A 21,748-nucleotide genomic window follows, 5' to 3' on the forward strand; every position below is an offset into this window, starting at 1 on the left:
CATCCTTCCAGAGGTAATGTAAAATCATGTTTCCAGTGGCGAGCTCTTTGCATCTTGGCAGCTGCAGGTGGGATTAGAACCATGTTTGGGTGGCCGCTGCGAGAGCTGGACCATTGGCCTGATAACACCAGGCTCTTCCCATTTATTTTATCATTAGAAGGGAATTGTAAATGAATGAATGAATGAATGGATGGAGGAAGCTCTTGCCAACAGCGCTAGTTTGTGCAGATCCAGAAATGTGACCCCCTAGAAACTTGTTATTCAAGGTGCTAACTGAAGAGGGTGCCGTTGTTTTTCAGATGCCATCCCATCTTCTGCATAACCGTCTCCCTCTGGTTTCCGTTGCTTCCTCTCTGCCACCCCGGCAGCCCCCAGTTTCCATTTGCAAAGGGGGAAAAATATTTTAGTTCCATCTCCTGGCTGTGAAAAAAGTAAAGGGCTGTCCTGAAACATGGAGCTGCAGGATGGCAAATCCCTTCCGTTTGTCTTGTTTCCCTAATCTATGCAACCCCTTTGGGTGGTGGGTAAGCAGTTTAGGTATTTGCCATAGAAGGGGAGGTGGTGTGCCCTCCTTTCTTAACGACAAAACTAATGTGATTATCCAAGTGAATGTGAGAGTGGGGTATTGAAGGCGTAAAGGAAATCTGTTAGAATAGCTGAATGTATCGGCTTAATCCTTTTCTCTAATGTGCTGGACAATGCTATTGGGAGGCGGTCACTCTTTCTATGCAGGAGCAAATGCTTAGTCTGCAGAGGTTATGAGTAGCTGGCAGCTTTTTAAAATACTTTTTTCTAATGCCTCTCTTTTTTTAAAGAAAAAGAAAAAAAGAAAAACACAACCACCAAAGCTGCTGGAAGTAGCTAAGGAGCACTCTGAAAAGCATTAAAAAACAAAACAAAAAACCAACCCCTCACAAAAGCTAAGCATTGCTGAATTTTCTTTCATCGTAGAAACAGATCCTTACCGGCCCATTCAGTGCATAATACTGAATGGGAAAGAGGGTTTGTCTTCAAGAACGTGTCATGTAAGACAGCAGCCAATTACCTAAAATATTCTGAGTGCTGTACATACCTGCATATATCAAAGCAGTGGTTCCCAGATGTTTTGGGGCCATTTCCCCCATAGTTCCATAAATTCATCCATTGTGCCCGCCACCAAAAGCATTACTCAGAATAGCTGTCTTCAAGACCCACTAAGGGAGATAATAACACAATAAAATCCAAAGTGGGAACAATTAGTTGCACGTTTATTCAAAATCCAGTTAAAACCATTTAGCTGAATTAATGCAACAAAACTGCTGAACTTGATCCAGTGGTACCAGTTTTTCAAAGCCATTTGAACCTACAGAGTCCTCTGCTTGCTGCACTTCCCTCTAAGCGCCCCAAGGTAATCCCACCCACCCCAGGGGGCAGTACCACCCACTTCAGGATCCACCGATTTATGCCATCATTATGGCTAAAGGGACGTGGGTGGCGCTGTGGGTTAAACCACAGAGCCTAGGACTTGCCGATCAGAAGGTTGGCGGTTCAAATCCCCGCGATGGGGTGAGCTCCCGTTGTTCAGTCCCTGCTCCTGCCAACCTAGCAGTTCGAAAGCACGTCAAAGTGCAAGTAGATAAATAGGTACTGCTCCAGCGGGAAGGTAAACGGCATTTCCGTGTGCTGCTCTGGTTCGCCAGAAGCGGCTCAGTCATGCTGGCCACATGACCCGGAAGCTGTATGGCTCCCTCGGCCTATAGAGCGAAATGAGCGCCGCAACCCCAGAGTTAGCCATGCCTGCACCTAATGGTCAGGGGTCCCTTTACCTTTATGGCCCAGGCGTTGGGCAACCTTTTCTGGACTGAGGGCCACATTCCCTCGGCCAAATGTCTTGAGGCTGCATGCAAGCCCAGAAGTAAAAGGGGACAGAGCAATAGACAGGACTCTTCTGCATTCACACACATCTCTTAATCTGCTACCCAAGAAGGTAAGGTGAATATTCACAACACAAGGATGCATTACAGCCAGATGGAGCCGGCCTGCCCATGAGGCAGAATGAGATGACTGCCTCAGGCGGCACTCTCTAAGGGGCATCGCCCTTGTTCTGCTGCCCAAATTTGCCACTGGTCTCCCCAGCCTCTGGGGCAGAGAGGGACTTGCAACAAAGCTCTGTGGAACGCCTCCCCTTCTGCCAAGTTGGCATGAGAGGAGGTGTTCTACCACCCAACTTTGCTGCTGGGCAGGGAGCAGGGAGATTCCCCACCCTGGCAGTGTGGCAGGGCTTTGCTCCAGCTTTTCCTGAAGGGAGGAGCCACTGCAAAGCCATGTTGTCAGGTGGGGAAGGAGTTCCAGAAAGTATGCTGCTCCCTGTCCGGCAGGGAGGTGAGGTCAGGTAATCAATTGCTGCTGTGTGAAGTGAAGGACATGAGGCAGGAGTTGGTAATGCAGGTGAGCTGCGCACAGGTGAGCTGCAAGCAAGCAAGCTGCCGGCCAGCTCTGTGGAGGCTCCTTTTATTGACACAATATGCAAACCCAGGTAGATACATTTTGGGCTGTGAGCTTTACACATCTTCCAGTCCCAAGATCGTGGGGTGGTAGAAAGTTATTTTGGCACCTGTTTCCACCATGTCATTTTCTTCTTGCACAATGTATGACAAAAGAGACAAAGGTCACAGACAGGACATGGCAGACTACTGAGATCCCAAAAGGTTAGACAGAGGGCAAGATGTTCAGACAGCTGTGGCTTTATCTGTGAGGGAGAGAGTGCTCCGTACCCCAAGGTCACGCGTGCAGGCAGCTGAGGCTGCCCATGGGCGGGAATGTGCTCTGCAACCCAGCGATCATTCCTACACTGTGTCACCTCAGGCAGCAAAGGTTATTGGGCCAGCACAAGCCAGGTGGAGATACCCAGAATTTCCAGCTCTGGCAGATGAAGTTGATTGACTGTATGGGACTGGCAGAAATGACTGGCAGAATCCGCGACCAGGGAGAAGAGTCGGCAGAAGAAGATTGGAAGAAATTTAAGGACTATTTACAGAAACATTGCAAAATTAATGAACTTTGAAAGATGCTGGATTGAATTTATGTGGTCTCTAGCTGTTATGGCAAAAAGAATTGGTATAAATATTGTTTAAGTTACAAAATTTAAGAAGTTGATTGGAAAATAAGGTGTTAGTTAAATGGAATGTTAAGAGATTAGGATTTGCTGGATAAACAATTTGAACTAGAAAACAAGAAGGGGAGGTATGAGGAAGTCAAGGAAATATGTTATTGAAAATTGATATTGAAATTGATTTGTTTTTAATATTTTTTTCCTTCTTTTTCTTTTTTGTTTGTATAAAATTGAAAACTCTAATAAATATTTATTAAAAAAAAAAAGAATTTCCAGCTCTGCAACTATCAAGGGCTACTAGCCATAATGGCTATGTTCTGCCACCACACTTGCAGGCAGCAATGCTTCTGAATGCCAATTGCTGGAAGCCACAGAAGGGGAAAGCACCCTTTTGCTTGAATCCTGCTTTCTTGCTTCCCATAGACATCTGGTTGCCCGCCATGAGAATGGGATGCTGGCCTAGATGGCATTTCTTGCGTTCTAATGCAGACACACCTCTTCCAAAAACAAACAGGCATGACTAGCCTCCTTGGCCTTTGAGTCGGGCAAAACCATTTCCACGAGAAGCGGCAGCTCTCGGTCTCCTGCCCTCCCTTTAATTTCCTGAGCTCCGTGCTTGAGGCTTTTGTCGAAACAATGGCACAAGACCTTTGTGAGACACCGCTTCCAAGGTCTCTCTCCCAAAGCGACGGGGCCTGCCACCTCCTCATGTCGAGAAGAGGCCAATAAGCGGCAAGGCAGCAGGAGGCAAACGCAATAACCACAGGCCCTTGAGTTATAGCGGTAACCTGCCGAAATCCCAGGTCGCCGAGTAATTTACAGAGGCGGCCCGATGTCATCCGAGAACAATTCCCGCAGCCTAGGCCCCAAACGTCTACAGACTCCTGCTGCTCATATTATTAATACTATCAACAAACAGCAGGGCGTTTATACCGCAGAGAAAAGAAACCCGACTCAGGCAACTGAGCTAAAGGATCACCAGTGGCCCAGATTCAGTGGGAAACTTGAATTAGGGTTTAATAAGGGCGTGATGGGAAAATAGAGCTTTTCCTAACATTTTCTCCAATAGGGCTTTTTTGTGTGAGCTGCATCAGTGTGTGTGTGTGTGTGTGTTTGCAGAGTGGGGGGCTGACTATGGAGGAACAGGTGCTCAGCAGTGGCAACAGTGGAGGGGAGGAATTATAGGCATGGGCGCAGAAGGGGCAAAGCATATTTCTAGGTGGGTGAGTTGCTTCTCACATGCAAAGATCTCTGAAAGAAAAATAACAGTACAGTGGTACCTCGGGATGCGAATGGGATCCGTTCCAGAGCCCCGTTCGCATCCTGAATAGAACGTAAGACGCAATGGCATGCGCAGGTCACGTTTTGTCGCTTCCGCGCATGCGCATGATGTCATTTTGAGCGTCTGCGCATGCACGAGTGGCGAAACACGGACGCAACGCGCTCTGTTACTTCCGGGTTGCCGCGGAGCGCAACCTGAAAGCGCTCAACCTGAAGCACATTCAACCTGAGGTATGACTGTAAACGTTAATGGGGGGGCAAGCTCCTTGTTCGCAGTTGTGAGGGGCGATTGTCCCCTCCTGCCCCCACGTTGCTGCCACCCTTGTGCTCCAGACTGGCCTCTTAGCATTCCAAAAAGTCTCAGGTCACTTCCATCCTTGCATGTTCCCAACCGTTAGAACCCAATCTATTAATATCTCTGAATTATTCATCTGATCAATCTCTTATCGGTTAGTGAGAAAATCATCACATCTCTCACTTGGCTTAGATTTGCAGAGGGGTGTCACATTTGGGCCTGGTGCATGCAGGAACTAATTAAATCTCTCTCCCTACCCCCCCCCCCCGGCAAAAAATGAGCCAGTGTCTAAATCTGATGGCCCCTTTTGAGCTGAAGGCCAAATGGGCCCCCTTTCTCATTGGTCCTGGTCTTGTCCATGTATCATCCCAGCGATCTCCTCAATACCCACCTGTGGAGATGAGATGAGGTGGGAGCAAAGAGTTTTCCTGGCACCCCAGAATCATTTTAAATTAATAACCAGCAAGCAACGTAAAGCTTTCCTGCTTTTTTTCTTATCACACACAGCGTGGGAATAAGCCGTCATGGCAATGTAACCGGGTCACTTGAAACAGAAAGGTGAAACCAAGTTCCTCTTGGATGAAATGGTCTTTTAAAAAAAACCAAAACAAGCCAACCTCTTCTCTGTTGCTTTCTCTGGTGTCCCCCTTCCTTGCACTTTTCCTGCTTGGAATTTCTGTAGTTTTACCTTTCCTTCCCCCAGCTACCAGGACACATCTTTCTTGTGGTGGGCTCTGCTGAGATCTGGTACTTCCTTGAAGTTATTTTCTGCAAATGCCACTGCGCACAATAAGTATTAAAGAATCCCCACTCCCAAATGACAGGTGCAAAATATGAAATCTTTGGAAGCAAGAGCTAAAGACCTAGCATTAATTAAGAATTCACTGTATAAAGTTATGGTATACAGTGGTACCTCGGATTACATATGCTTCAGGTTACATATGCTTCAGGTTACAGACTCCGCTAACCCAGAAATAGTGCTTCAGGTTAAGAACTTTGCTTCAGAATGAGAACAGAAATCGTGCTCCGGCGGCGTGGCAGCAGCAGGAGGCCCCATTAGCTAAAGTGGTGCTTCAGGTTAAGAACAATTTCAGGCTAAGTACGGACCTCCAGAACGAATTAAGTACTTAACCCGAGGTACCACTGTAATGATATACATGTCCGCTCAGAAGTCAGTCTCTTTGCTGCAGACTCTAGGACTGCAGTCTAGACTTTGCTTTTAGGGTTGGCATTAGAGAAAAGCCAGGGCTCTTGTGCCATTAGCAGCTGGGGTTGCAGGCAGAAATTCAGTAGGTAAAGCCTTAATCCTTATCGAAATACCATTACAGGGAATGCTTCACCTGTTGACTGTCTGCCAGGCATTATATCAAGTGTGATTAGGGACTATTGCTTTATTTTGGGGGGGCTCTCTGCTTGCAAAGAGGGATGCGGGTGGCACTGTGGGTTAAACCACAGAGCCTAGGACTTGCCGATCAGAAGGTCGACGGTTCGAATCCCTGTGACGGGGTGAGCTCCCGTTGCTCAGTCCCTGCTCCTGCCAACCTAGCAGTTCGAAAGCACGTCAAAGTGCAAGTAGATAAATAGGTACCGCTCTGGCGGGAAGGTAAACGGCATTTCCGTGCACTGCTCCGGTTCTCCAGAAGCGGCTTAGTCATGCTGGCCACATGACCCCGAAGCTGTACGCCGGCTCCCTCGGCCAGTAAAACGAGATGAGCGCCGCAACCCCAGAGTCAGTCACGACTGGACCTAATGGTCAGGGGTCCCTTTACCTTTACCTGCTTGCAAAAGAGGACACAGATTTGCATGTGAGAAGAAGCACATGCAAATTTTATGCATCCTCTTTTGCCAGTGGGTTGGAGGGCCCTATCCACTGGGCCAAAAAAAACCACCTATTGGTGCCTCTGGGGAAAGGCAGGATTAAAACAAATATTAACAATGCTGCATCTGGTCCCCCCCACCAGCACAAAAGAAATGGAAGGATAACTGGAGGCTTATCTTTTTCCTTTGCCTTCAGTTCCCAGCCAGATCGGCAGCAATGGAGCAACTGGGACTTGGCATAAAGCTTCTCGGCTCCTCTCCCCCAGCACCAGGATAAATGTCCCAGTCATCTAAATGTTTTGACACTTCTCCTACTGCTCCTCCCACCCCACAACCATTGCTTTAACTGTGGCCCGAGTTATCTTCTAGAGCCACGTTTCCCCAGAAACCGGCGCTTTTGTTGTGTGTCTTTCCAGCCCCTATCTCCGCTTCTCCTTTTTGCAGTGATCACAGCAGAAAGCTGGCAAATTGGCTCAAAAGAGAGAAAAAGCTCTCCGTTGCCATGCCTGCCTCTTGTTCTGCCTTCATTTCCCCTTGCCTTCTCCAAAATAGGGGCAAGGCTTAAATCCTGCTGACAGCCACCTGATCCAGAAAGCATGTTTAGTCAAAAGCAAGTCCTGCTGATTTCGGTGGGGCTTACTTCTAAGTAAGCAGACTGCATGCACACACTTACCTGGGAGTAGGAACGGACAGTTTCTCCTTTTTCCAATCTCATGCTCAGTTCTCCACATTCCCACATTAGGTTGTTGTTGTTGTTATCCTCACTGAAATTCTTAGTGCAAATTTTTGTAATTTTGGTATGCGATTTTGTCTAATATATACATTTTCTTTTGCAAAGCAATTTTCCTGTGATGAATTTTGTATGTTAATTTCACAAACATAAGCATTTCTGCGCACGATTTATCCTACCCTAGTATGTGCGTTTTTGAGCACGTTACAGTGGTACCTCTGGTTACAGACACTTCGTTACAGACGCTTCAGGTTACAGACTCCACTAACCCAGAAATAGTACCTCGGGTTAAGAACTTTGATTCAGGATGAGAACAGAAATCACGCAGCAGTGGCAGCGGGAGGCCCCATTAGCTAAAGTGGTACCTCAGGTTAAGAACGGTTTCAGGTTAAGAACGGACCTCCAGAACAAATTAAGTTCTTAACACGAGGTACCACTGTACTTGGTTGGAGAACTACATTGCAATATTTGGAAATGTGAAAATTTCTAAGAAAGGCTGTGTTTAGGTTTGCACATTGTTTTGTAAACTATGGCTCACGTAGGTTCACCTTTCAATGTGGACAGAATCTAATTTCTCATCCTACCCAGCCCTACTAGGGAGTAAGCCGCACTGGATGCAGTAGTACTTGTTTCTGAGTAGTCACGCATTTAGATACACTGTACACTCCACAATTTTGTATCATAGAGCACTCACTGAGCTGTGCAATCACGACAGCACAACTTGGCCTCCCCCACAAGCCATCCACAGACAGTATTTTTCTCTGTTTGATCATCTTGAAGATAATAAGATCTTCCAAAATCCAAATTGGTGCCTAACTGCTAGATATTAAAGAGATTTTTTTAAAAGGAGTCTGTTTTCATTTTATGGCGTATTTGTGCCAAACTTAAAGACAATGGGGGGGAGGGGTTGGATAGGGTAAAGGAATAAATAAAGATCATATCCTGTAATGAATCCTATTCTGCAGTATCATCAAATCCATTGTGAGGATACATTTAAAATGCTGTTAGCAGAAATACAGATTTAATTTTATTTGGGTAATTATCATTTTGAGACACTCAGCAAAACCGTCCAATCAGAATAATGTCATGTCATGCAAACCATAATAAAGTTCAATTAAATATGGCTGCTTACTTAGTAAAAAACAAAGATGTATCAATTTTTCATCATCATAATCCAAGATTTTGGCCTGGATCTCGCTGAGATAATCAAAACCCTGATTCTGGACCCTCCTATGCCAGAGTGAAGGTTAGGGTTGCTTCTTGCAAAAATAAGTGCATTCCCTGCATGTAGAGAATAAGCGTGTCAAAAGGAAAGGCTTTCTAGCTTAGCCTTTTCCCTGAGATGCTTTCTTCTTATATGCATGGGGGATTCTTTTGTATGGACAGTGCCGGATTTACATATAAGCTAAACAAGCTATAGCTTAGGGCCCCACTCTCTTGGGGGCCGCAAAAAAATATAAAGGATAAAATACCTGGATGTACATTTCCAAACTATAAGACAAAAAACAAATAAAATAAAACCTACATACAACAACAGTGTTTTGTGTTGTGTAGGCTCCTATGATGTAAGCAATGGGCCCCGCCTGCTAGCCTGCTGCCTAAAATATCACTGGTTTGCTCCTTTCTATATATAGGGTGCCTACATTCTGCATGGACTGGTTGCATGGCAACATGTGCAAATGGCTTTAGATACCTATAAGGTCCATAAATTACCATATAGCATACAGCGGTACCTCGGGTTAAGTATTTAATTCATTCTGGAGGTCTGTTCTTAACCTGAAGCACCACTTTAGCTAATGGGGCCTCCTGCTGCTGCCGCGCCACCAGAGCACGATTTCTGTTCTCATCCTGAAGCAAAGTTCTTAACCCGAGGTAATATTTCTGGGTTAGCGGAGTCTGTAACCTGAAGTGTATGTAACCTGAAGGATATGTAACCCGAGGTACCACTGTATATTCAACACACAAAACAGCGACAATTTGTTGTTTACAAAGGGCAGCTGGACATATAAAGGGCCCCACTACCTTCAGTAGTTTAGGGCCACATCAAAACTAAATCTGGCCCTGTGTATGGAGGCACATTCTATCAGGTGAACCCCCAGTTACAGTCGCCCGAAGAACACAAGATCCCTGCTGGATCAGAACAAAGGCTCATCTTGTTTAGCATCCTCTTCTCACAGTGGCCAGACAGCTGCCCATGGCAAGTCCACGAGCAGGACCTGAGCCCAAGAACAGTGTGGCTTCCAGCATCTGGCATTCAGAGACATACTGACTCCAGCACGGAAGGTAGAACATAGACATGGCTAGCAGCCATTGATTATACAATTGACTATTGCATCAAGTGATATAGCCCAAATAAGTAGGTATACCACCTCAGTGGGACTAAGCCTTTTTAAAAAAGAAAATGTGGAATGGAGCAGAGGAGGGCAACCAAGATGATCAAGGGTCTAGAAACCAAGCCTGAATAGGAATGGCTGAGGGAATTGGGTATGTTTAGCCTGGAGAAGTACTTTCTTGGGCTCCATGATCACTGCAGATGGTGACAGCAGTCACGAAATTAAAGACGCCTGGTTCTTGGGAGAAAAGCGATGACAAACCTAGACAGCATCTTAAAAAGCAGAGACAACCTTGCCAACAAAGGTCTGTATAGTTAAAGCCATGGTTTTCCCAGTAGTGATGTATGGAAGTGAGAGCTGGACCATAAAGAAGGCCGATCGCCGAAGAATGGATGCTTTTGAATTCTGGTGCTGGAGGAGACTCTTGAGAGTCCCATGGACTGCAAGAAGATCAAACCGACCCATTCTGAAGGAAATCAGCCCTGAGTGCTCACTGGAAGGACAGATCCTGAAGCTGAGGCGCCAGTACTTTGGCCACCTCATGAGAATAGAAGACTCCCTGGAAAAGACCCTGATGTTGGGAACGATGGAAGGCACAAGGAGAAGGGGACGACAGAGGACGAGATGGTTGGACAGTGTTCTCAAAGCTACGAACATGAGTTTGACTAAACTGCAGGAGGCAGTGGAAGACAGGAGTGCCTGGCGTGCTCTGGTCCATGGGGTCACGAAGAGTCGGACATGACTAAACGACTAAACAACAACAGCCTGGAGTAGATTTGAGAGGTGATATGAAAGCCGTCTTCAAATATCTGAAGGTCTACCACGTGGGAGGTGGAGCAATCTTGTTTTCTCCTGCTTTGGAGGGCAGGACCCGAATGAATGGATTCAAGTTACAGGAAAGCAGATTCCACCTAAACATCAGGGAGAACTTTCTGATGGTAAGAGCTGATCAGCAGTGGAATGGACTCCCTCAGAAGTTGGTGGACTCTCCTTCCTTGGAGGTTTTTAAGCAGATGTTGGATGGTTATGTGTCCGGGGTTCTTTAGCTGTGATTCCTGCATGGCAGAGAGTTGGACAAGGAGATCCTGGGAGTCCCTTCCAACTCTACAATTCTATGCTTTGGTTTGTAGTTATCTTTATATAGATATCCATAGATCATTAAAATTAAAATGGCCGTTTCAGCCATTGAAAGTAGTTACCGAAATAAAGGTGGCCATTTCAGACAAGGGGAAGTGTGGGAGAGCGAAGCTTCAGGCATGTTCCCAGCTCTGTGGCTCAGAAATAATTCATTGGCAATGCGTTTTGGCCCTCCAGCCTTCCAGGAAAGGGAATAGGAGCCACCGCCATGTCCCCATTTTCGTTGCTGGCAGGATCGAGAGATAAGAGCTGCACAGATCTACACGCACACATGAGTCTGACATTGTCACTCGTGCGATGGTCTTGGAGCTGAAACGCTGCAACAACGCCGATGTTCCCTTTTGTGTCTATGCACAGATGTTGTGGGTGAGATTTCCTGAATTCTGCTGAAAAAGAAAGCCAGTTTTATCAGCATTTCCCAAGTGCCCAATAGACATGCAAATGTGTTCTTAACGTCAGTTCTTCCCCATTTTATTAGCTGTCCTGCATTAACTAGCTGGTCTTTTCTCAGTCTTTTTTTCCTCCCCGTTTCCTTTAAGCGCTCTATGTTTGATGTGAGATTTTCTCCTTCGCTCTTTCTCGGTTCCCATACTTTCTTTCCTCGTTCTCCCCCTTCCCCCCCTTTTTTTGGTCAATGCATTTGTTTAAAGTTGTTTGTTTATTAACCCTTCCAAAGGTCTCCCGTGCCTTCAGTATGGTGGGAGCCGGGGGGGGGGGAAGAGACCATAGTTTTTGGTGACAGTGGAGACCAAATCAGGTTCTTTTAAAAGAAAAAGAAAGAGAGACCCTCAACAAATAGTGATTGAGCACACAGCCCAATCAACGAAATACAAGCTGACAAGCCGAAAAGAGCCTTCTTCTGCAATGAAAGAACACCATCAATATGCTTTTGTTTCTTAAGAGAGACCACAGGAGAGCCTGTGTGGTGCAGTGGTTAGAGTGTCCGGCTTGGACCCGGGAGAGACCAGGGTTTGAATCCCTTCTTGGCTATGAAGCTCACGGGGTGTGATCTTCGGCCATTTACTACCTCTGAGCCTAATAATAATAATAATAATAATAATAATAATAATAATAATAATTTATTATTTATACCCCGCCCATCTGGCTGGGTTTCCCCAGCCACTCTGGGCGGCTCCCAGTCAAGTGTTAAAAACAGTACAGCGTTACATATTAAAAACCTCCCTGAACACGGCTGCCTTAAGATGTCTTCTGAATGTCAGGTAGTTGTTTATCGCTTTGACATCTGATGGGAGGGCGTTCCACAGGGCGGGCGCCACTACCGAGAAGGCCCTCTGCCTGGTTCCCTGTAGCCTCACTTCTCGCAATGAGGGAACCGCCAGAAGGCCCTCGGTGCTGGATCTCAGTATCCGGGCTGAACGATGGGGGTGGAGACGCTCCTTCAGGTATACTGGGCCGAGGCTGTTTAGGGCTTTAAAGGTCAGCACCAACACTTTGAATCGTGCTCGGAAACGTAACCCACCTCACAGGGTTGTTTTGGGGACTGAATGAGGAGGGGAAAGAACTATGTTGGCCGAGTAGCAAAACTGCAGTTAGGAAGTCAAATCATGTGCAATACTGACTCTTTCCTTGAAATTAAAACAATGTCCAAACACTTGTTAAAATATTCGATAGCTTTTGCTTGCAGAACATATAGCTAAAGAAGAATATAAGGTAAAGGGACCCCTGACCATTAGGTCCATTCGTGGCCAACTCTGGGGTTGCGGTGCTCATCTCGCTTTACTGGCCAAGGAGCCAGCATACAGCTTCCGGGTCATGTGGCCAGCATGACTAAGCCGCTTCTGGCGAACCAGAGCAGCGCACGGAAACACCGTTTACCTTCCCGCCGGAGTGGTCCCTATTTATCTACTTGCACTTTGACGTGCTTTCAAACTGCTAGGTTGGCAGGAGCAGGGACCGAGCAACGGGAGCTCACCCCGTCACGGGGATTCGAACCGCCGACCTTCTAATCGGCAAGTCTTAGGCTCTGTGGTTTAACCCACAGCGCCACCCGTGTCCCTTGCAAAGAAGAATATATGCAAAGTATTTGCATTCGCATGCTTATCCAAGCATGGGCTTGTTTTTTCTAAGTTGAAGATTACAGCTTCTTCCTTATACGTTCAAACAAAACTCTTCATTTCTCTCCTTCCAGTATTTGCATTCGGCCTTCTGCACGTGACCCAGCTAGGCCATGCAGCTGCTTCTGAGAAGTTCCACTTTCTCCTTCCAGCAGACTTCTCCTTCATGCTTCTTTGGGAGAACATCATCTTCTGCACTTCTTTCTGTCACATACGTTGACACAGAAACATTAGAAACATTAGGGAGTGAGAGAGTGTGTTATCTAACATGATCTCTTCTTCAGTGTTCATGGAGATGCAGCCATTGCAGTCAAGTCACTCGTGCACAAAACAAAATGGAGAATGTAATAAGATACTTCCCATGTGGCCAAAGTTAACCAATCACACGAGAGTTACTGGGGAACATTCCAGAATTAAATACACAGCAATGCATTTAATCACCCCCAATTTCAGTAAATTAAATCACCATACTTAACAAACTGTGCATGACACAGAAAAATGTAATAAATACCTAAATATAATATTTATCGGTGAGCCCCACTTACGAAGTGGCTTTAGCTGTCCCCATGCACACAGAAAGTCAACATGGTGCCCTCCAGCTGTTGCTGGAACTACAAGTCCCATCTTGGCCGCGATGGCTGGGATGATGGGAGTTGTAGTCCAACAACGTCTGGAAGGCACCACATTGTCTAAAATCCTTAGTTGCCAACTACTCTCTGGCAAGCCACTTTGAATGGAAAGTCCAAGCTCCTCCTCTTCCTCACAAAAGTGGCAAATATGTAAATTCAATTGCTCCCGATTCCTGCCTTTCGTTCTCTGCCTTCCAAAGACTCTGGCTGCTAAAGCACCTCACTTCAGAGGGGGAAACAGTAAGCTTTTTGCCGCATGCATCCTTTATAAATCCAGAACTTAAGTAGTTAATTGTCCCACTGTGGAGAGGATTTTTTTTTAACTATCCCAGTTCTCATTGAACAAGATGTCCTTTTATTTTTCGGCTTTGGATGTGGGCCTGACTGCTCTTCTAAACAAAGGGAGAACCAACAAACCAAGCTAAAGTTTTAAAAAACCCAGCCATGTCTGTCTTTGAAGTTCTCTCTGTGTTGTTTGGAAAACTTTGGGATGGGTGGGGTTTTTTTTGGGGGGGGAGAGTAAAAAACAGAGCAGCGGGGAAAGAACAGGAATTAAGGGGAACTCGCTCTCTCAAAGAGCAGGAGACATTAATTAAATATCCTATTCATTTCTTTGGCACATAGTCGTCAAATTAAATATCCCATTCACTTCTTTGGCACACAATCATCAATCAGATTTCTTATTAGCATTCTGATGACCTGTCTGACCTTGCTACTGTCTGCATGACAGAACCCAAAATAAGACCACACAGTGGAGAGGCGAGGATTATTCAACAGTGTCTCTTGCATGGGAGCTGGAATGAGTTGTAGCGAGTCAATGGATGAAGTTGGCACTGTTTCTATTTTAGCATGGATGCAGGGAGTTTGACCGTGGAGGGTCTGGCAGCGAATTTTAAGGGCACAGGAAATATTAAGGTTTCGAATTAAAATAAGCACAAAACCTCAGCAACGGCACAGTTAATCTCTGCTCCTACAATGAACGTTGCTTCCCTGCGATTCCCCTCTGTAAATTTTGACGCCAAATGCTTATCAGATATTCTCCAAATAGTCAAGTATTTGCAAGCATTCACTGAGCATTTTTGATAACCTGCATTTGCACCTGATGAGGATTTTTTTATTTCAACAGTTGACGGCGCCTGATAGGCGACATCTAATAGATCTGCATTGGCTCCCAGTACGTTTCTGAGCACAATTCAAAGTGTTGGTGCTGACCTTTAAAGCCCTCTGAACAGCCTCGGCCCAGTAGACCTGAAGGAGCGTCTCCACCCCCATCGTTCTACCCGGACACTGAGGTCCAGCGCCGAGGGCCTTCTGGCAGTTCCCTCATTGTGAGAAGTGAGGTTACATGGAACCAGACAGATGGCCTTCTCGGTAGTGGCACCCGCTCTGTGGAACGCCCTCCCTTCAGATGTGAAGGAAATAAGCAGCTATCTTCTTTTTAAAAGACATCTGAAGGCAGCCCTGTTTAGGGAAGTTTTTAATATTTAATGCTGTATTGTTTTTAACACTTGGTTGGAAGCTGCCCAGAGTGGCTGGGGAAACCCAGCCAGATAGGCGGGGTATAAATAATAAATTATTATTATTATTTAACATTTGACTGTATTGGGCAGTTGAACTTGGCATTTGGGAATGTTGGAGACATGAACTATTGAATGCCTACCAAAATCATAGACATGCCCACAGTTCTAAAGCACTGCATATCTCAAAGATTTCACTCCCAACTTGCATGGATATGTGTTCCATCATCATGTGAACCCCCACCTGCACTCTGAAATGGTACAGTCCAGACATAGGTTTATTGTCTCATTGAGAACTGGGCCATATGCCTCGTGATCACACCCGCTGTCATCCTTGTGTTTTGATGCACATGAGAAAGGGCTGTTTACCTATATCAGCGTATACACACCTGTCAGAATTCTGACCATTACCATGTTGGCAGGGCTTGCCTGCACAGCCCCAACGTCACTTGAGTATGGATGAACCTGTCTGCTTCCATTTTTATCATTTTCTCTGATTTCCCCAATCTTAAACTCAGTTCTTCACATATCCACATCGTTCTGTGCTTTGCTGGAATAAAAAGTTATTGTGATAATTCACCAGCATTTGAGTGCGAATTTCTCATACCATAAACAAATACGTATGCAATCTTGCTTCATATACAGTGGTACCTCGGGTTAAGTACTTAATTCGTTCTGGAGGTCCGTTCTTAACCTGAAACTGTTCTTAACCTGAAGCACCACTTTAGCTAATGGGGCCTCCTGCTGCCGCTGTGTCGCCGGAGCACGATTTCTGTTCCCATCCTGAAGTAAAGTTCTTAACCCGAGGTACTATTTCTGGGTTAGTGGAGTCTGTAACCTGAAGCGTATGTAATCTGAGGTACCACTGTACACATTTTTGCAGAGCGTTGCTTCCTAATGCAGTGGTACCTCGGTTTATGAACTTAATCTGTTCCTGAAGTCCATTCTTAAACCGAGGCATGCTTTCCATAATGAGGCCTCCCACCGCCGCTGCCCTTCCACCATTCGTAGACCAAGGTAAAGTTCGCAAACTGGAACATTTCTTCCGGTTTTGTAGAGTTCGTAAACTGAATAGTTCATAAACAGGACTGTTCGTAAACCGAGGTACCACTGTATAATAATTTTTTGTATGTTGTTTTTCAGCAACGTGTGTATTTCAAAATACACCTCTGCCCCACTGAACTTTTCTTCTTTTTTTTTTGGTACACCCTACTTGGTTGAAGAACTGCATTGCAAAATTCAGAGATGCACAAATTTTGAAAGTTGGATGTGTTTTGGTTTGTGTATTGCCTTGGAAAGTGCGGATGAAGTCGATGCTTATCCCTTCCTGGGTGGGCCCCTGTTGCATAGCTGTCAACGTTTTCCTTTTTTTAAGGGAAATTCCCTTATTCTGAATAGGATTCCTCGCAAGAAAAGGGAAAAGTTGACAGCTATGGCCTGTTGTGGCACCCCACGCTCAGCTGCCATTCCCGGGCAGTGAAAACAGAGCGCACATGGCCATTAGGGTGTGACGGTGCAACAACACTCCCCCCCCCCGTCGCTGTTGGGCCTGGCTTCACCTGAATACAGTGTCCCCACCTCACAGTACACCAATGACACGAATTTCTATAAATTACCCCAGATTATCTAGTGGGAGACTTGTGTGAGGGAAAGTTAATGATTTGGAGTCTTAGGCACGATTTGATCAAATAAACAAGAAATATTTTATTAAACAAAGGGAGTTTATGATGCAAAGTGGGTAAAACGTAGGATACTTCAGATTATGTTATTTCACTTCAGTTCTTTCTCAGTTGTTGCTGCTTAATACTTTGGTTCTTAAACAAGGTGGTACTTCCTTTCAGTAACACACCCTTTTGACAACCCTACTCCTGAGGTACTCCAAGTAACAGACCCAAGGGATCTCTGGTTTGGGAGTCTTCTCTTTTTTTGTAGAATAATCTCTCCCCTCCGGACTGGAATGAGACCTAAGTAGACCATATCCTCACAGCTTCTACTTCTCCTGGCTCAGCCTTAACCTCCCAGTTAATTCCTGGCCTATTACTCTTACAGGACACCACACACTGCCCTTCACACTAAGCTCAGAGACTTCTTTCTCTAGCTTGTGATATACAGTGGTACCTCTGGTTGCGAACGGGATCTGTTCTGGAGGCCTGTTCACAACATCAAAAGCCCACAACCTGAAGCACTGTATCTGGGTGTGTGGTGCGATTTGGCGCTTGTGCACATGTGTGAAGCACGATTTAGTGCTTCTGTGCATGCGCGAGCGGAGAAACCCAGAAGTAACCTGAAAAGACATATCATGAAGCAAACATAAGATGAGGTATGACTGTATTTCTCAGAGTGGATGTTTCTACCCAGAACCAACTCTCTCTCCTCACACTCCCTATCTCCCAACCTATTCTCCCAACCTCCAAAACTGTTTCCCCAATCCTCTCCTTTTCAACTCCCCCTCCTGGAACCCTGGCCAATCATAAGCTGCCGTCCATTAACCATTTGCTGGCAGGGAAAAATAAAAAACAACAACACTTGTTGACCCAACCTGCCCAGCAAAAACAAACTTTTCCGTCACATAGGGCAATTCCCCCAGGCCGCCTGGGCAGCTGGCTCAAGTTCCCACCAGCTGATGCAGCCCAAATTGGCCAATCAGTGGCCTCTCCTGGGGGGCGGGTGTGCCTTGCAAGATCAGAGGGCATTGGTTGCAAACGTGCCCTCGCAGCTGGCATGGCATTAAAGCCGGTAGCGCCGTCCCGCCTCACCGGAGGCTTATCTTGAAATGCAAACTGAATTGAATTTCTGATCCATCCCTCGGTCACCTTATGCATTCTTTGAATGCAAGGTTGGGTGGGGTGGGTCACCCAACCTTCTTTCTCTTAGACCAGTTTTGAATTTAAGTGCAAGAACATAAGACGAGTCTGCTGGATCGGGCCCATGCCCCATCTAAGCCAGCATCCCATTTTCACAGTGGCCAACCAGATGCCTGTGATTTTCAGCAATTCAGAAACATTACTGTATCCAGCTGTGGATCATGGCTGTCAACGTTTCCCTTTCTTTAAAGGGAAATTGCCTTATTCCAAATAGGACTCCTTGCAAGAAAAGGGGAAAAGTTGACAGCTATGCAGTGGATGCCATCAATCGCATGGTAGTGCTAGGGCACCCCAGATTCTGTTTAGAAAAACATATTGGATGATACGATCCTCTGTAAATGGGCACAGGACCACAACTTCAAAGTATTGCACTTGGATTTGCAAAACATTTTGACCATCCTTGAGTAACATGTACAGTGGTACCTTGGTTCTCAACACCTTGGTACTCAGACAACTTGGAACCCAAACACTGCAAACCAGGAAGTAAGTGTTCTGGTTTGTGGACTTTTTTTGGAAGCCGAACGTGCTCCGTTTTGAGTGCCACACTTCCGATTTGAGTGTTAACGCTGAGGTCTGTCTGGTTTTGCTATTTATTTTGCGTTTTTGTGGCTCTTTTTTGTTTTGTTTTTGTGACTGCGTGGAACCCAGTTCAGCTACTGATTGCTTGTGTGACTGTAGTACATTGTTTATTGCTTTCATTTTATGAATCAATGGTCTCATTAGATAGTAAAATTCATGTTAAATTGTTGTTTTAGGGGTTATTTTTAAACGTCTGGAACAGATTGATCCATTTTGCATTACTTTCTATGGGAAAGCACGGCTTGGTTTTGGAACAGACTTCTGTAATGGATTACATTTGAGAATCAAGGTACCACTGTACCTTGATTCAGAGGACGAGAATTTGCTGCTCCACCTTGAGGCAGCAAAATGTCTTGGGACAGTCTGGTGGTTCGGCCATTCTGGAATATCCACGAACTGTTGGGGTTTCTTAAAATGAATAAATAACCTAATTTAATATTGGACTGCCTCCTGCCTTTAAAAAAATATCCGATTTTTTGGGAGTCCCTGACATATTGTCTGCTTCAGAATATAGCAAGGACCTGGTATTGCTAACATTCCTAGAGTGAACCCAACTTCTGTAGGCAGCAGCTGGAGAACTTCTGCAGACTAGTGAAGACCACAACATGAGCAGCCGCAAGCTCCCATTTTCCTACACCAGCCAGTGTGGTGTAGTGTTTAAGAGCGGTAGTCTCGTAATCTGGGGAACCGGGTTCGCGTCTCCACTCCTCCACATGCAGCTGCTGGGTGACCTTGGGCTAGGCACACTTCTCTGAACTCTCTCAGCCCCACTCACCTCACAGAGTGTTTGTTGTGTGGGAGGAAGGGAAAGGAGATTGTTAGCTGCTTTGAGACTCCTTAAAGGGAGTGAAAGGCAGGATATCAAATCCAAACTCTCCTCCTCCTCCTCCTCCTCCTCCTCCTCCTCCTCCTCCTCCTCCTCCTCCTCCTCCTCCTCCTCTTCTTCTTCTTCTTCTTCTTCTTCTTCTTCTTCTTCTTCTTCTTCTTCTTCTTCTTCTTCTTCCTGCACTTGCTTCCTATTTTATTGTGGGAAGGGGAAGTTGCAGATATTGCCCCCTCCTCCACCACCTTGGAAGAACTTTCAGGCAGGGGGAGAAGGAACATGTGACTATCACATCTCATGTGATCCATCACCCCCTGTTTGGAAAGTGGAAGCCATATGCATTATATAGGATACCCTTCACTGTATTATTTCCTGTTTGCATTGCAGCTCTTTAGGAGCAAAATGGGTCAGGAAAGGAGGGAGGGCACATTCTGATGCAAATAAAGCCCGACTAGGACAGTGGTTGGGGGTGGGGGGAGAGAAGAGTGAAAATGATAGCCGTGATCTAATTATCTGCAGACCCAAATAGCCAAATTCACTGAAAGAGGCCCATAATAAAGGCTGCCCTCCAACCACAAAACACAGACTTGAAAACAAAAAGGAACACAGCAACAGTATAAAACGTACACACACACACACACACACACACACACACACCTAACTCACAAATTCTTCCCATGCACAAAGGGCCATTTTATGAGCATTTTTCTTGCTCTCAGTTCAAGGGAAAAAAGAAAGGAGGGGAGAAAAGATTAGAGTTCTCTGTTTCAGTCTCACTAACGGTTTTCCACCAAAAGGGCGATCTCTAGCTTTTCTGATCTACAAGACTTCTGCAATCCATAGGCCAGCTCTTGCAGAAAATGGCTGAAGAAAAAAAAACTGTCTGAAAACTCATCCAGAGTTTCTTTATCGCAAATCACACGCGGCTCGACAGTTTCACTAGCCAGAAACACTTGGCTGCTGATGGGGAGCTTGGGATGAGCAAATCTGTCAATTCCAGTTCCTCATTTTTCCATTCTTTAAATTTCAGTTTTCTCCATTTCCACAACAGTTTGTTATACGTAGTGGATGATATTCCACCCACCACAATTTGCACTGTGTTTCCTTTGTATTGAATAACATATTTTGTATCGTGTAGAATGACATAGCAATAACTTAATTCATTCTGTAAAATTCCACTGCAGTGGGCAGTGAGATAAACAATGTAGGTTTTTGAAAGCAGCACTGCAGCAGAACAGAAACAGCTCTGCATGCGATGAATACAGGTTAGAATGGAAATCAATGCCTTCTTACATCTCTTAACACCTTTCACTCCTCACACCACTCTCAGACCCATCCATGCTCCTTTCAGAGTTGGAGAAATTGCAACTTGCAAGGTGCATATATACCTATGTGGTGGTCATGGCCTGCTGTATCACAGTTTTAGAGCATGGTATTTGCAGAAATGGCAAGCATCAAACTGTATATACTGTTCCAGCATTCTCTTTCAATAATTCTGGAAGAACAAAATAACAATGCAATATCTAAGGAACTTTAAGCTTTTGTGCTGACAGCTGCTTGCTGGGTAATAACTAAAGACTGGAAAACTGCAGGACTTTTGACATTGATCTTTTGGGTTTGGCAAGCTGTGGCAAACAGCCATGGCAGACAAATGGTCTTACCAACTTAAATTCATTAAAGGCAAAGCTAAAATATTTTATTTTTATGGAGCGTAGAGTTTATTTCATATATAGAGTGGCTGGGGAGCCCCAGCCAGTTGGGCAGGGTATAAATAAAATAAAAAAGTATTATATAGAGCAAGGACCTATGCAGCAATATTTATCAAAGCATTTCCTCAGATGATGGGAAAGACACAAAGTACAAAATGTAATATTGGAATGAAGTGTGCATATAATTATTATTAATTATTTCAGAAAATCTCCAAGTTGCCCATGGATCTTATGTACACAGTTACCTATATGTAAATGGGCAGGAGTGGTGGAACTTAAATGTACCACCTTCTGCTAGTAATTACACACTGCAACTTTTTATTTAGCTTTTTTTTTTTGCTGTGGTTTTGCCTACATAATTGGACCTGGGATTGATATTACTAGATAGACGGTGGTTGTATTCGCTGTTTGGACTCTTGGTGTCCCTTCCAATTCAACACTTCTGTGATTCTATAGCTCTGTTAATGTGCACCACACTTTACAAAGCACAGAATTAGGGTTGGGGGAATGATGTTTTGCCCAACTCGGAAGACTATTACTTTTCCTCCCCGTTTTTTTCATATCATCCTGCATATCTGGATTGGAGGTTCTGAAGCAGAGGTTGGATGGTCATCTGTCAGGGATTCTTTAGCTGCAATTCCTGCATTGCAGAGGGTTGCACTAGATGACCCTTGGTCATTCAGTCCAACTTTAAATCCGACAACAGTACCGGCCTCGGTCCAGTATACCTGAAGGAACGTCTCCATCCCCATCATTCTACCCAGACACTGAGGTTCAGGGCCGAGGGCCTTCTGGCGGTTCCCTCACTGTGAGAAGTGAGGTTACAGGGAACCAGGCAGAGGGCCTTCTTGGTAGTGGCGCCCGTCC

This window comes from Podarcis filfolensis (genome assembly GCF_964270895.1).
Source record: "Podarcis filfolensis genome assembly, chromosome: 4".
Classification (NCBI taxonomy): Eukaryota; Metazoa; Chordata; class Lepidosauria; order Squamata; family Lacertidae; genus Podarcis; species Podarcis filfolensis.